This window comes from Drosophila mojavensis, unplaced genomic scaffold (assembly GCF_018153725.1).
Source record: "Drosophila mojavensis isolate 15081-1352.22 unplaced genomic scaffold, ASM1815372v1 contig_80, whole genome shotgun sequence".
Lineage (NCBI taxonomy): Eukaryota > Metazoa > Arthropoda > Insecta > Diptera > Drosophilidae > Drosophila > Drosophila mojavensis.
This window is the reverse complement of record NW_025318906.1, coordinates 15,463,964-15,480,608: the sequence shown is the minus strand read 5'-3', so window position 1 is coordinate 15,480,608 and position 16,645 is coordinate 15,463,964. Positions and strand designations below refer to the sequence as shown.

At 34.2% G+C, this 16,645-nt stretch overlaps 1 protein-coding gene across 1 annotated transcript in view; it reads right to left on the bottom strand.

The window, feature by feature from the left end:
• The window catches only part of LOC6580083, an 86,366-nt gene that overhangs the window by 59,496 nt on the left and 10,225 nt on the right, over nt 1–16,645 (bottom strand). The gene's annotated exons all lie outside the window — the stretch shown is intronic.

Genomic DNA, 16,645 nt, shown 5'->3' with positions numbered 1-16,645 from the left:
CCCTATAAATAAAATCGTATGAGATAAATATTATTTAATTTTTTATTTTGTTCTTTTCAATTAGCTAAAGTTAATTTAATTTTTTTTAATGATATCAAATTATTACAAATTATAGGGAATGTTAAGCATAACACTTTTGTATGCAGTAATTGATTAAAAATAAAGTATCCCATATAAAATAAAAAAAATAAAATAAAATAAAAATATAGGGTATTTTTGTTAGAGCTACGTAAGTTTAAATCATAATAATAAAATGAAACGTTATTGAAAATTATATGAGATATGAAAGTATTTATTTATTTAATTTTTTTTTGTAATATTTATAATATATATTAATTCAGCTGTGTTTATTTAATTTAATTTTATTTTATTGCCCGACTAGAAAACTCTTGGAATTATCACCTCTTAAATTCAACTGAATTTTATCATTTTTCATACATATACCTACATATGAGAGAGAGAGAGAGAGAGAGAGAGAGAGAGAGAGAGAATGCTATGGCATGTAGAACTCTTCTGAATAGTAATATGTATATATTTATATATTGACTATACTCGGGACTCAGAAATGATTGGCAGCAGCTCTGTCCATCTGCCCCATTCGGTTCGCCTCTCCATCTCTCCGCTCTGCTTGCACTCAGCGGGTCTACAAGCTCAAGCCTGACATAAAATTGCTCTTGAAGCCACACCCACATCAGGTCTAATTCCAAATCAACCCACAGCAACCCAAATCTATGTCAAACTTCATATGCACACACGAAAAAACAATATCTGAAATTATGAATATCGAAGAGAAATGCCTCAATAGTCGCTCAAAATTCTACTTGATATATCATTGTCTTGCTTGACAATGCCAGCGACAAACGGATTCAGGCAACGAGCATGCTCAAGCTCAAGAATTCATGCAGGTGACATGAGCAGCGACGCCAACTGCGACTGCGACTGCGACTGCGACTGTCCACTTGGAGCTGCCCTCAATTTGAATAGATGAGATTAGCAGCAAACCCAACTGGAGCTCAGACGAAGCCAAATTCCAGCTCAGTTGGCTGCCATTGTCAGGTGTTCAGAAATGTTTTGTTAGTCAGGTGTGTGCTGCGGCGACGGCGGCGTCGGGCTGACAATGGCGGCGCCAAAAATAACTGTTAATTCAAATGCAAAGGCAAAGGCAAAGGTAACGTGCCAATGGACCAGCCAAATGTCAATGCAAACAAAACCAAAATGAGACAGACAGAACAAGAGAGCTGGAGTGGGAGTGAGTGTGTGTGTGTGTGAGAGAGAGGGAGAGAGAGAGGCTGAAGCATCCTTTCAATGGCATGCGACTTGATTAGATATTGTTGCCAGTGTCCCTTGCACAGATGTCGTAACATTCCAGCTGTACGGCTCAAGGCTTGAATATACCCCTCTCTCTCTCTCTCTCTCTCTCTCTCTCTCTTTTTAGTTCTCTGGGCTGTTTCTGCGGCGTTTGCCAGTCGGTTGCTGTAGCTGAAACGTGCTGCCATTAGCCTGCCACTACAATATGCCATTTGCCATTGAATTTTCATCGAACAGCAGCAGCTACAAACTATTCTACGAGCTGCTTGCCAGCCATTTGCATATTTGTTTTTAGCTTCATGTCGGAATGCCATTAAACCCATTCACGTTGCCTGGGTGGGTTATTAAGCCCAAGAACAAAAAGAAAACACAAACAAAAATGAAAATGCAAACCCATGAATCAAAAACAAATAGAAAACAATGCAAATTGACATGTGAACATGAAACTGTTAGACAAATATTACTTGCAAGTAAATTTAAGTAAAATTTTACAATGTTAAATACAAAATGTTTTCTAATTGTCCGATATGACAAATTGCAAAGAATTTCTGAGATGATACAAAGAATTGCTTTTTATTTTCTGTACAATAAAAAATGAAAATGCAATGAAAAAGTACATTTTTCACTATTATAAAAAAATCTATAAACATTTTTAAGTTTGATAGTTTGATTTCATTTATTAAAAAAGTAATTTTTTTCTAATTGTATACGATTCTTGTATTCTGGTATAAGAAATTTTAAACAGTTTAATTAACAATAATTTAATAATACTAATTTCATTTTTATCGAAACTAAACTTTTATTTATTTCATATAAGAATTTCTCATATGATTTAAACATATATAATATGATATCGTATATAATAATTGGTTATTATATATCATATAACATCAAACCATATCATATATTCCTTAAAATCTCATCAAACCTACAACATTTATCCCCTTCGCTCCTCATTCACTCTCTCCCCAGCATCTCCACTCACAAATTTCCACTCGCTTTTCGAGCAACCCTCGCACGCCTGTAAATAATAAATTGACAATTGCAAATTGTGCTCTGTAACTGTGAAACGGTTTCAACATCAAATGTCTATATAAATTGCACTTGATTGGCCTGATTCAGTTTACCAGGCAATGGCATAAATTAAAATTGAGCTTCAATCCGGAATGCCAATGGCTGGAACAGTTTAAGCAACAGTTAAATAACACATCACTCATACGCCACGTACGCCCAACTTGTGCTTGCCTCTCGTTCTCTCTCTCTCTCTCTTTCCTTCTCTCTCTGTCGCTCTCAACTTTTGCTTGTTATTTATTTAAAATGTATCCGATTTTCATTTATATTTCTTTTACAGCTCTCTGTTTCCTCTGCTCCCAAAAAGAGATGAAGAAAAACTGTCACAGCAAATTATTTTATTTACGTAACCATAAAATTTACATTCATATTTATTAGTTTTCCATTTTCATTAGAGGCAAAAGCTTTTCTTGTTTTTTTTCTTTTACGTTTTAGCCCGAACCACCGGAAGCTGTAGACATGTCTAAGCGGCTTTTCATTCGTTCAAGCTGAGGCCTTGGCCAAGTTTTGTGCTGTTTGCTTTAACTTGTCCTGGCTCACAGTTTTTGGCTACTTTGTGGCTCCTAATGACCGGCAGCTTACATACCAGAGAAAGAAAGAGAGAGACAGAGAGAGAAAGAGACGTAGATTTTGCTTGGCCAGCAGAGCACATTAAACGTTAGTTTCATTGTCTCTTAAATGTCAGACGAGAAACTGCTCAAATGTAAAGTGCTCCAACCAGCATTGGCTTAAAAGGAAATTAGTGTGAAACTTAAACAGGTCGAATTCAAGCTGTGCTGAAATATTTCAATTATTAAGCGAGCTACTTGCACAAGAACATTAAATATTCATTTCAGCAGCAGTTATCCTAGATTCTTTCATGCTGAGTGAATAAACTTTACGTGAAATTCAAGTTGGAATTGTTGAAAATTAATGGCAAATGCCTGAATGCTAATGTATGTGAACTTAACTTGATTAAGTAATTTAACATCTAAAGAGCTTAGATTAATATGAGTATTTGATAATGTAGAAAAATCGTAATAAATTCTATGTCTGCAATAGGCATCTCTTTCACTCACACTCTGAGTAATAACTCAGAGAGTAACCGATTGCATCGGTTCTTTAACGAGCTCGTTCGCTATCGGTGAGCAAATATTTTTGTCTTTTTTTCTGTTTTGCTCTGGTTGAGTTAAAATGAAACTAAAGCTTTCTGTGTATGTGTGCACAATTGAGTAACAGATTAACAGAACAGAGTCTTAACAGTCGTATGCTAGTGCATGTGCATGCATGTGTGTGTCAATGTAAAGACTGCTTGTATAGTTTTTTTGAGCTATTGACACACTTACTGAGTCTCATTGAGCAAACATGTCAATCGTGTCTCTCACTAAACGATGTTCGTTAAAGCAAAAAACGAAATGAACCGAAGGCCTTTGCTTAGAGCGAGAGCGAGAGGGCATATGATTCTTTTGCTTGATCTCGCGAGCAGAGCGTGAGGATTAAAACGGTTAACCGATGTAACCGATTACTCTCTGAGTTGTTTCGCAGAGCGCGAGTAAAAGAGAGACTTAGATATTTATTTGCGGATATCAGCAAGCGCTCAACAGTAATATGAGAGCTATTATAAAAAGAGAGCTGTTAAAAAATTGAATTTATACATGAAAAGTATTTACTGTATCTAAATATAATTATATCAAGTATATCAATTAGATTGCCTTTAGTTCGATGGCTAATGGCCTTAATGCATTTAGCTAAGCTTTTACCACACCCACACACACGCACTAAAAGTGAGGCACTTAGTGCTTCCGTTTGTTGTTGTTCACAAACGTGTGGACTTAGCCAAATGCAAATAAATTTGGCAATTAGTTCAATAAACAGGCAATTGCCATTAAAGCCGCCCACGCCGTCCACGCCGCCGATGTTGATGACCGTTGCCCAGACCGAGCATTTAATAAAAGTTAATCAAAATGCATGGACAATAGCCGGGCTCAAAGCGGAGTTAAAAGCTCGACGTGGCCATGGACTAAACTGGCCCGATGACCATGTGAAAGGACTTAACAGACGGCGCATAACTAACTAATTAATATTAATGCACAGCGAATGCTAATTATCAGCAGACAGTGGGCGAGAAAGAGAGAGACAGATAGATAGAGATAGCCATATGAAAAACAAAAACAAAATTAACGCAGGCAAAGTATTTTGCACACAATCATATGAAACGTGAGCACAAGAAATGCTCAGCGCATGCATAACATAACAACAACAACAACAACAAGAATAACAGGAGCAACAACAACAAGGACGTGGACGTGGAGGCAGGACGATGAAGCCGAAATGGAAAAAGTTTGAGCGCCGTCTGCATTGAAATGCACACAAATTGAAATGAGCGAGCGCTCCGGGGGCGTGGGGTGAGGCGCGGTGGGCGTGTGGCGGGGTGTGGTTGGGTTTTTTGGCCATCCACACGTGTTGGCCATTTCAAAATGTAAACGTTAGTGTGAAACAGAGAGAGAGAGAGAGAGAGAGAGAGAGAGAGAGAGAGAGCGAGCGCGCGAGAGTCCATCATGGGATCCAGATTACAGTTTCCAGATTTTCAGATACCAAAATCCGCTGGCATATCCTCCATTTGGTAACTCTGTAGGCGCTTATTTGCTTATTCATAAGCAAACATTAACTTAATTTCCATCTGAGAGGGTATGCGTCGGTATGTCTGTGTGTGTGTGTGTGTGTGTGTGTGAGTGAATGTGTGCAAGTTTGTATAGCAAAAAGCATTCGCGAAATGTGATTATCAGCGCGAAGTGAGAAGGATGCAGAACGATGCCAGCAGCTGCTCAATAAAGTGACTTGACTATGTGTGTGTGTGTATGTGAGCGAGAGTGTACGTGTGTGTGTGTGTGTGTGTCTGTGTGCATTTATGCACGCGCATATGCCCAGTTAATGTTTATCAAACAAACAAACGTAGCCAGCTGCCAACTTTATAAAAAAGAAAAAATATTTTGTTTAATTGACGGCGGCTTGAAACAGTTTGATTAAGGCAATCAAAACAGTAGCTGTGCAAACAGTTAAATTTAAATATATAATTTAATTAAAAATGTATGTTAAAAATTAAGCGAACAATAAATTTGTTGAATAATTTAACTTAAATTTATGAAATATGAACAAATATAAACTATGAAAAAATTTTAATAATTATTTTCATAATAATTCTAAAAAATTGTAATTGTTAATTTTGAAACTATGAAAAATATTAATAAATAATAAATAAATATTTTAATACTATTTCTAATAATAATTGTCATTTTTTCAAATATTTACGTAAATTTTAAATAACAGAGAAATTCATGAATACTATTATTAATAATTTTGGAAAAAAGTATTTAGCACAATAAATATTCTTGAAGTATTAAAATAAGTAGCTGTAGCATCTTTGTCTTAAAAGACAGCTTGAAGATTTTAAGCAGCAGTCAAATATTCAATTAGACAAATATTCAAATGCCGTGCAGAAGCATTGACATTGCGAACTTCAGGCGGAAAACTTTTGCCGTCAACAGCGCCAATCAGCGCCTTGAAGCAGACTCCAATTTGAGACTTTGCAGTCGCAGCAATTAAGACTCTGTCAATGCACTTCGCATACCAATTAACATAACAATGACAGGGAGCTTGCTATATATGTATATATACGTGGAAAGACCATAAAGTCTAACACTTTTTAGTCTTCAGCAGCTGCTGCTGCTTGTAGTTATTATAAGTGACTGAATGGGCAGAATAAATTTTGATTGTTTAATATAGTAGTGTAATTGTATTAGTAGAATAGTAGTTTAGCAGTAGTATAGTAGTAGTATAATAGTAGTATAGGCATAGTATATTAGTATAGTAGTACTATAGTAGTAGTTTAGCAGTAGTATAGTAGTAGTATAATAGTAGTATAGGCATAGTATATTAGTATAGTAGTACTATAGTAGTAGTTTAGCAGTAGTATAGTAGTAGTAAATAGAATTTTAGTAGTAGTATAATTGTAGTATAGTAGTAGTATAGTAATATTTTAGTAGAAGTTTAGTACTAATTTAGTAGTAGTATAGTAGTAATTTAGTACTAATTTAGTAGTAGTATAGTAGTAGTATAATATAATTTTATTAGTAGTATAATAGTAGTATAGTAGTATTTTAGTAGTAGTAGAATTTTAGCAGCATTATAATAGTAGTATAGTAGTATTTTTGTAGCAGTAGAATTTTAGTAATATAATTGTGGTATAGTAGTATTTTAGTACTAGTAGAATTTTAGTAATATAATTGTGGTATAGTAGTATTTTAGTACTAGTATAATTGTAGTATAGTAGTGTTTTAGTAGTAGTATAATTGTAGTATATTAGAATTTAAGTAGTACTATAATAGTAGTATAGTAGTATTTTACTAGTACTATAATAGTAGTCTTTTAGTAGTCGTATAATAGTAGTATAGTAGTATTTTAGTACTAGTATAATTGTAGTATAGTAGTATTTTAGTAGTCGTATAATAGTAGTATAGTAGTATTTTAGTACTAGTATAGTAATTCATTCCCAAAGTCATTTCTATAAGCTTTTCCATTAAAATCCTAATACAACCCATAATTAACTCGTTTACTCTGCATAACCAACTAGACTAGGGTATTCAGTGAGCTAACACAGCACACAGCAAGCAGTGGAAGAAGAAGAAGAAGAAGAAGACGAGAAAGAGCGGCAAACTGCGTCAGTGAAGCAAATAAACAACATCAGCAGCCAAAAACGAGGGAAGAAACGGGGCGAGGGAAAGCGAAATTTGCGAAACAAACAACGACGTCAGACGTAACTTTGTTTCTATATAAATTTATAAACGAAACACATGCAGCATGTGTGCGTGTGTGTGTGCTCATGTGTGTGTGTGTGTGCAAGTATGTTTAAGGATAAAGCGCAAAGTTTACACTCACTCACACGCTGTGCTGCACATTGAGGCCATTTTGTTAATATTTAATATCAAATAAAGGCCGAATGCGGCGTAAAATGCTGGCGAAAAAAAAAACAGCAACAACAACAAGCGCCAACGGTCAACGGAATTCGAAAATAGAGGAAGGGGAAATGGGGAAAACTGGCAAATGGCAAATGGCAGATGGCAAATGGCGAATGTTAAAATGGATAACCAACTGGCCGCAAGTTGAGTGAGTTTTGAATAAGAGTGCAACACGATGTTCACTTCGGGCCATAAATGAATCCATCAAAATTGACCGCAGTGGACGTCTAGAGAGAGAGAGAGAGAGGGAGAGGAAACTCAACTGGGCTGCTGGACTGCTCACGTGTCGGTGTGAAAAATATTTGAGCACTTTGGAGTCAGTTTTGGAAAGTGCGTGCGGCTGGCTAGCAAACGTGGCCTAAACTCTAGCCATTTATTTGGCTAGTGCTGCTGGCCTAATACCCAATTACTGTGCAAATTACTGCAAGTTTCTACCAAAAAAAAAGAGACTAACTTCAAGCAATGGACAACGTATGAGTGTGTGTATGTGTGTGTGTGTGTATGTGCGTGTGCCATTAAAGTTTTTGCATGTGCCTCGAGCCTGAGACGTGCTCTGGTTAGACGCACGCACTCAGACTACAACACTCCCTGCCTCTCCCTCCCTCACCCTCTCTCTCTCTCTCTCTCTCACACACACACAGAGATAACATTTAAAGCTTTTTAATAAACGTCATAATTTGCTTAAAGTTTTCACATAGCCAGCTGCACAAAATTTCTCAAAGTTGAAATTCCACTTAAATGTGCCAGAGTGTACTTAACAGCTAAACAATTTTCCAATTATGCTAATAGTTTTCTTTTTTTAACTAACAGCTAACAGTTCAACATTTTCAGATTGCACATTTAAAAAAGTTTGTTTTTCATGCCATTGAATTAAATATATTTAGATGACATAATTAATAAATATAATTAAGTCACTTTTAGCCTTTAAGAGGCTTTAAAGTTTATTGTCAATATTAAATCCATTTAAACATTTTTTTTTTTAAGTTAAAATCATGATAATAAAATACAAGTATATAAAATATTTAATATATCTACAATTTAAAATTATTTCTTTTAACTAAATTATAATATTAATATTTATAATGTCTTTTATTTATTTTTTTTTTATTATTAAAAATTAATATAATTTAAAAATATTTTTTTACTTAAATAACGATATTAATATGAATAATGTTTTTAATTTTTATTTTTATAAACAAAGTTTCATAATTGTTTTTTTTTTTTTTAATAAATTGTAATATTATTGGTATTAAAATTATATATTTTTTATTTATAAGAAAAGGTTATTTATTTATTTTTTTTTTTTTTTTTTAGCTAAATTAAGACATACATATTTATAATGTTTTTAATTTTTATTATTATACCCTGAAACCATTGATATTGATTTATTTATATTTTATTTTTATTATTATTTTGCTTTCAATTAACTGAACATTAATTTTTGTGAACTCTTCTTATATTGATCCTAAAACAAAAACCTTCATACGCCTAGGTTATCATAATGAGCTTATCCACCTTATCTAATTAAAAATAATTTTGTTTATCTAGACTGCAGAGAACCAGCTCGTAACTAAAGTTAGACGAATGGCATCATATTAATGAATATAATATTTAGTAACGGCAATTTGTTTTATATCATTTAAATTGTAAATTGAACCAGTCTACGCTATTATAATATGATTTTAAGTTATTTCTTTATGGTTTCAATAACTATTTAAGCCCCTTGAACAAACGTAAACCAACATTACCTCGGCTACTTTAAATAACCACGAGCCAAAAAAATACCCTGCGACAAAGGCGAGTAAAAAAGTTTTATCTCATAGATTCGCTGGCTCGAACTCCCGGGACTCATCATCCAAAAAGTATATATACATATATGCATATACTATATCTCTTTGGTTGTGCGCGTTTTAATTTTTTGGCTTAACAATAACAAAAACGGCGGGGGAGGTAAAAAAAAAAAAAAAAAAGAAGAGATGAGAGATGAGAAGGGAAATAACGGCGCACATTTGGGACAAATAGCGAGCACAATATGCTATAGTCAAAAACCTGGCCCTCGGGCAAGCAGCAAAGCTGAAACAGAAAATCAGAGGCGACGCCGCTGACAGTCAATGGCAGAGAGAAGCGAGCAGAGAGAAGCGGGCAGCGGGCAGCGGGGCGAAATGCAAAACAGCGGCACGAGATTACAGTTCAGTTCAGTTCAGACGCCCAAAGGAGCGCAGCAAAACTTTTACTTTGACATAACACAAACACCCACACACACACACGCACACACACACACACACACACACACACACACATACACAAATATATATTCAGTGTAGGAAAAAAAAAAGAGAGAGAAAAAAACAAAACATAGTTGAGAGCAAAAGCCAAAGCTGGAGCCTTAGTCAGGCGCTTTTACTTTGACCGCCGCCGGGCACTCGAAATGCATATGAAAAGGCGGTAAAAGCAGGGGAATACCAAACGTCACTCCTTTTAGTCCTTATCCAGGATGCACATGCGTGTGTGTGTGCGTGTGTGTGTGCGTGTGTGTGTGAGTGTGTTCGCTTTTTAGCTACAAAAAATAGCTGCATACGCGCAACTAAACACACTCAACGCTCACACACTTGGCAACCAATAAGACAGAGAGAGAGAAAGAGAGAGAAGGAGAGAGAGAGAGGCAGGTTTGGTTGACTTGCTTTCTGCTCAGCTGTATAGCATTTTCCTTTAACAGAGGCAAAGCTTCAGCCAAATCAACATCAATGCACACAACAACGCTCCCGAGTAAAAGCAGTAAAATCGCAATTTCCTCTTCGCTTGGCTGCCATCGATTTTAGGTTTCGCCGAAATGCAGCCAGGCTAAGAATTCTTGAACTTTCAACTGCCGCAAGACAATAAAAGGAACTGCAGAAAAGAAATGTGCGTCAGGAGCGGGTGTATGCAACTAGCAGATATGCTGTAAATCATATAGAGTCCAAATTTGATAAGCTTGCCTGGAATATAAGAGGAGAATAAATTGAACTGCTTTTCTGGTTGATATATACTATACTATTTATAGAGTAGTGTATATATTTTGTATGCTAATATATACTACAATTGGTATATTAGTATATACTCCATTTATGCTGTAAATCATTTGGAGTTACAGGCATTTTAATCTATCTGGAAAGTGAAAGTGATGAACTGCTATACCTTTTGTATAGTAATATATACCATCAATATTATCTATACCATATTATCTATGCTAGTATATACTATATATACCAAAGTAAACCATATGGAATATCCTCTTACTTAAAATAATAAGCTCGCTTGAAAGGACAAGCGAATACATTGATAGATTTCTAACAAGGATATTAGAAATCAATCCTACATTTAGCTTATCTTTCTTCTGCCTATCACATAAGTATGTATTTAACTAATATGCTCTGCACTCATATTCTTGCGTAGTATGTAAAAATATATAAATCGCTGCGATGCAAATAATTGGATGCACTTGTTCAAGAGAGTCGATTAACTTTGATTTTTGAAGCGTTTTTCTACAGTATTCAGAATATTTGTTTAAGAAAAAGTATTCAAAGGGTTTGCTCAGAGTATTAACAGCTCTGTTTTAGCTTTGTGATAAAACGTTGCAGTTCTCAGAGAAAAATTTCGTAGGTAAACTAAATCATTCTCATACACAAAGTAAATAAAATATACAATAGACTATGTATATAAAAATAATAAAAATTAAAAAATTTTAGTACATAATATAAAAAAATAATATAAAATATAAAATATAAAAAATAAAATATAAAATATAAAATATAAAATATAAAATATAAAATATAAAATATAAAAATATAAAATATAAAATATAACATATAACATATAAAATTATGAAATATAAAAAATAAAATATAAAATATAAAATATAAAATATAAAATATAAAATATAAAATATAATATTTAAAAAATAAAAAATAATATATAAAATACATATAAATATTTTTAAAAAATTAAATTAATTTAATATAATTGAAAATATAAAAATGAATCTAAAGATTGTTAAATCATTAAATAGACTGCTTGAATTTCTAACTAAAAGCATTATATGAATGTTTTTAAGAGCCAACATTATCTGTGATTACAGACCAACGACAACACTCTTTCACTCGGGCTCTCTCTCTCTCTCTATCTCTCTCTCTCTCTGTCCTTTTTTCACTAGAAATTCTATAATAATTCATTCATAAATTTAGTTTGATTGAATTCTCGATCGAGCAAAGTTTTCTCCCAAACAGTGACTGTCAACAGTTCATGAACCTCTCTAAGCTGATAAAAAGAAACTACCACATGAGGCCATTATATCAAACCAGTTCCAGTTAGCATGGAAGTTATTTCAACAGACACACACATAGAGAGAGAGAGAGAGACAGAGATAGAGAGTGAGACATGCGAGTAAGAACATATTTTTGCACAATTTCCATTTTATTATTGCACATAACCCAAAATGCCATTTATTTTTTCAAGTGTTTGCTGAAGTTTGCCACGCTTGCTGCTGCTGCTGCTCCTGCTGCCACTTCTGCTGCCTTTTTAGCCAAGGCAACAAAAATAAAGAACAGAAATATATATATATATATAGTATAGTATAGTATGTGGGTTAAAGGAAGCAGCAGTAGCAGCAGCAGGAGCAGCAGCAACAACAATGGCAAACACTAAAATTTATGGTCATTTGGGGAATTTTACGCTTTTTCAGCTTCTGGGGGCGCCGCATTAAATGCTTACATGTTGATTTAACAGCCAAGCCAAAGCAGAACAAGGATTCGTTTTCGCTTCGACTCTAACTCCTGCACGGAATCCCTTTTTGCCTGCGCTCGACTCCTGCTGCCGCTCTTACTCCTATTTCTACTCCTGCACACACTCCTGCTCCCACTGCATCTCCTGCTCCTTCACTTTTCGCCTCTCAAATGCCACTTTGCATGCACTTTTGGCCCGGCAGCTGTTTTGTTTTAGCCCCCTGTTTCGCTTCGCTTTCTCTGCTCCTGCTGCTGCTGCTGCTGCTGCTCCTGCTGCAAATCTTTGTTTATTTGCAGCTAAAATGCAAGGATTTATTGTAATTTTATACACCGACGGCAAATGAAGGCGAAGGCACCAAAAACTTTTCTCGCCTTGCCAAAACAAATTGTTCTTTTTCCTGAATTATGTGCGCCTTCGCCTGGCCAATTTCCTGGCGTTCGCTCATAAACATATGGCGGGCGAGCCAACGAAGCTTTTGCTTAAACTATGTGGCCATAAAGAACAACATCTTAAAAAGGCACAAAACAAAATTCCAATATATGTATATATGTATGTATGTATGTATGTATGTATGTATGTATGTGAAACTAGCCCAGTTTTGAAATCCTTTACTTGTTCTCAGACTTTATTTGTGCTAGATAAAATGTGAGATTTGTTGAATGGGATTTGCAGCTGTTAAACAGATTTCTCGCCTTATAACTATGCACTGAGAATCGCCGAGAAAGGCGCTTATCTGGTTTAAGGCATGGCTGTAGCTGATCTAGCTGCTTTTCATGCGTCTTTTGTTTTATAGCCTAAATGTTACAGCCTAGATAATACAATATACGTTCAGCTCAATGAGAATCACGTAGAAGGCACTAAAATGTATGGAAGCTGTTGCCGTCCCTTCATAACCGTACTCATTCACTCTTATGCAAGCTGTAAACTCATTTTGACGCCTATTGCATGTTGCGAACTAAATAACAAGTTTTAAATAACCGAAAGGGTCATTTTTTTTTAATGAAACTTAAAAAAAAGGCCTTTATATATCATATAAATTTATTAGGGGTTTTTAGCTATATATGTATATATGTATTAATGTATGTAAATATAAATATGTTATCGTATATATTCATGCCGTCAATTTTCCTTCTATAGAATTTAAGGCAAAGCAGACTTGAAGTTGACTAAAAAATCGAATGAGAAGCACAGAGAAAAGCACATGCCTCAAGTCTTATTGTCAGGGAAAGGAATTAACACTCATGGAATACTTAGCTAGTGCAGCTTACTTGGGATATAAAAGGTCTGTTAAGAATTTATCTTTGATTACATATATAAATAAATATATAATATAATTATAATTTTTTAAGTTTTTCTATTTGACAAAAATAATAATAAATCATAGAACTTTGACAATTCAATGAGATTTGCTGAGAAGGGCGCTAACCAGTTGAATTCGACAGTCGTTGACTTTCCATCTCTTGCTTGAGCTTCTACATATACCTGCTGCTCCGACTCCTGCTGCTTTTGCTGTTGCTGCCTCTGTCTATGCTCCTCCTACTCCTGCTGCTGCTGCTGCTACCTCTGCTATAGCAGCTCCTACTCCTGCTGCTGCTGGCTGTTTTCCTTTATTTCGACCCGTTTATTGTCAGTGCAAACTGGCAACATATTTGACACGACGCTGATTTAAGTTATGACCCCTTTTGGCATGTCTCCTCCTGCTACTCCTGCTACTCCTCCTACTCCTGCTACTTCTGCTGTTGGTTTGCCATATGCAAATGACGTGCTTATCAAGTAAAGTAAAAACAAAATGTGAGGTGTGTCTGTGTGTGGGTGTGCGTGCGTGTGTGTGTATGCGTGTGATTGTTGGGAAGAAGGGCTAAAAGTGCGGCACAACAGTGCGTATGCGCAATTTTCACATTGTTTCAATACTACACATACATTAAATACTCTACACACAGTTTGCGGGTGCCACATATACATATATGTATATTATGTATGTATGTATAGACGACACACACACACACACACATGCTCTGTCTGGCTTTTGGCATGAGCTTGGGTTAGCTGCCTCAGGCCTTTGCAAGTATGCACAAGTAATGTGAGAAAATTAAATTTTTCGTGGCTCACACAAATGTGGGTGTGCGTGTGTGAGTGTGTGAGTGTGCTTGTGTTTGTGTGTGAGTTCTTGTGGATTATTCAGACGCTTACAATTTGGTGTTACGTCCCTCACTCCAAAAATAAAACCTGCTTAAATTCGCACGACTCTCAACTTTCTATGCTTGAAATTAAATTTTGGCATTTGTTAAGGCAGAGCTCTGGCTCCTGCTCCTGCTCCTGCTGCAGCTCCTGTTCCTGCTCCTGCTAAGCACATTTTGTTAATTGAATTTGCATGCAAAATGATTATCATTGAATTTGTCATTTAATTTATCAGAGCCCGATTTCCAGTTAGACAAACGACAACAAATGCGCTAGCGTGAAATTGCAAGAGAGACAGAGAGAGAGAGAGAGGGAGAGAGAGGGAGAGAGTGCCTACCGAGCGAAGCTAAGTAAATCCCATGGGATAAGCATCGACTGCGATGTATGAAACAGCTCTGATTGCTTGTGTCACAGCCGAAAGCTAATTAGAGATAATGAAACCTTCTCGCCGGCTTAAAGCCCAAAAGTGTTTGCATGTGTGTGTCGCTGTAATTAGAAAGTTAAATCTAAATGAAATCAACTTGAATATGTGAGTGCATAGAGTTGGCTGTTTAGCTTGCAGCTGACTCCGTGCTAATTGCAAGAGTCAAAGGCAGGAGCAGAGATTGCCATTGCCTTTGCCTTTGTAAAGGCAGTAGAAATTTGAGAGGAGCTGCGACTCCTGCAAGAGAAGAAACTTTTCATATGAGCTGCTCATTAATTTCGGGCAACTCAATCGTATTTTAAATACTTTTTTAATAAATTTGTTAGCTCTAACATCAAATTGGCTGTGCTTTGCTGTCAGCCAATGCCAATCAAATGCAGACTCGGTTAATTGAACTGCATATACATACATATAAATAAATACACACACACACACACATATCTATATAAAACAGCTCATTGAGCACAGAATGCAACATTTTAAATGCAATGAAATCAAAGTCAATCAATTGGCTATAGCCAAATGACCTGAACAATGTTTGCTGTCACAAAAGCCGCAAAAATTCTTGATAGCCGAGTGATTGGTCAAAGCCAACTAACTCAAATTTCAAATCAATCTATGTGTGTGTGTGTGTGTGTGTGTATGTGCACATTCAAGCAGCTTGGAGTGCATGTGACTCACAAAAGACTGAGAAAGTGAAAACAAACTGAGTAAAGCAGCCAATTAAAGAAAGCAGACAAAACGAATCAGAATTTCCACTTAAAATATTTTAATTAATTTCAATGTAAATCTAGATTAAGTTTCCTAGGCAGCAAAAAAAAAAAAAAAAAATTAAATTAAATTTAGTATTATTTATTATTGGATCGGGTCTTGACCTAACACCTCCAGAATTGACAAAAATATAGCATATAATATTAATAATAATATAGCTTTTAAGTAAATAAATTTTTGTAAATATCTATTTAGATTAAGTTACCAATTAGGTAGCGGTGCGCTAAACTGTAAATAAATACATTTTATAATTTCTCTTAAATAACTATGAAAAAAAAAAAGCAATATGAATATATGAAAATTTAAATATGCAACGGCAAAAAAAAAAAAATTATAAAGGAAAGCCTTAAGCGCACTCACCTTCTAAGACTCCTCCCACAGATGACTAATGTACAGAAATTATTGTAAAAGATTTTATTTGCTTACTTCTGGCATCATTTATGTTTATTAGTTATCTTTATTTTGTTTTTCTAATTTTTCCATATTTAAGCAGTGAAAAATTACCAAATAATAAATAAATAAATACCAAATAAAAAATAATAATAATCTTTATTTTGTTTTTCTAATCTTTCCATAATTTAAGCAGTGAAAAATTACCAAATATAAAATAAATAAATACCAAAAAAAAAATAATAATGAATGAATGATTTTAATTTTAAGACATACAATTTAATACTTGTTTTATATTTATAATATTTGTATTATTTTTTATATTAATTTTCAACATATATTATTTTATAAAAATTCAAATTCATATTTTTAATTTACTTTATTTTCTTTCATAATTTTATACATATTTAATATATAGTGTTAAAAATATTTAAATTTCAAATTTTTGTCATTTTAATTTTTTATTTGATGTTTATATATTAGAAAAATATGGTTTTTTTTAAATTTATTAATTTTTATTTATATGTACTTAATTATATTTATTTTTACTTAATTATTTTATTTATATGTACCTAATTGTCAAGAAAAAAAAAAAGAAACATTAATTGAATTCTTGTCTGTACCAGAGAAAACAGGCTTAAACAGGTCTAATAATAGCTTGCACATATGTAAATAAATAATAAATATATAATAAATTCATATATATACATATACTTAAGTACATATATAGAAATATATATGCATACATATA